This window comes from Tupaia chinensis, unplaced genomic scaffold (genome assembly GCF_000334495.1).
Source record: "Tupaia chinensis unplaced genomic scaffold, TupChi_1.0 Scaffold149964_2, whole genome shotgun sequence".
Classification (NCBI taxonomy): domain Eukaryota; kingdom Metazoa; phylum Chordata; class Mammalia; order Scandentia; family Tupaiidae; genus Tupaia; species Tupaia belangeri.
Window position 1 is genome coordinate 2,000,901 of NW_006209806.1, and position 233 is coordinate 2,001,133.

Sequence of the window (233 nt, forward strand, 5' to 3'; positions counted from 1 at the left end):
TGACAATCGGCCCGGCGCGCCTCTCTAGCGCTCCGCGCCTCGCTGGCTCCGGCCGGCCGCTCTGCGCTCGGGGGCCGCGTCTCGGTGGTTTTTCCGGACTGCGTTGCCAGGGCGACGAGCGCGCTCCTGGCAGGAGGGGTGCCCGGGCGGTCAACTGCGCGGCGGCTGGAGAGGAAGGGGCAGGCCGACTGGGGCTCGTGGGCCCCGGCCTGGCCCTGCTCGGGAACCCTCCC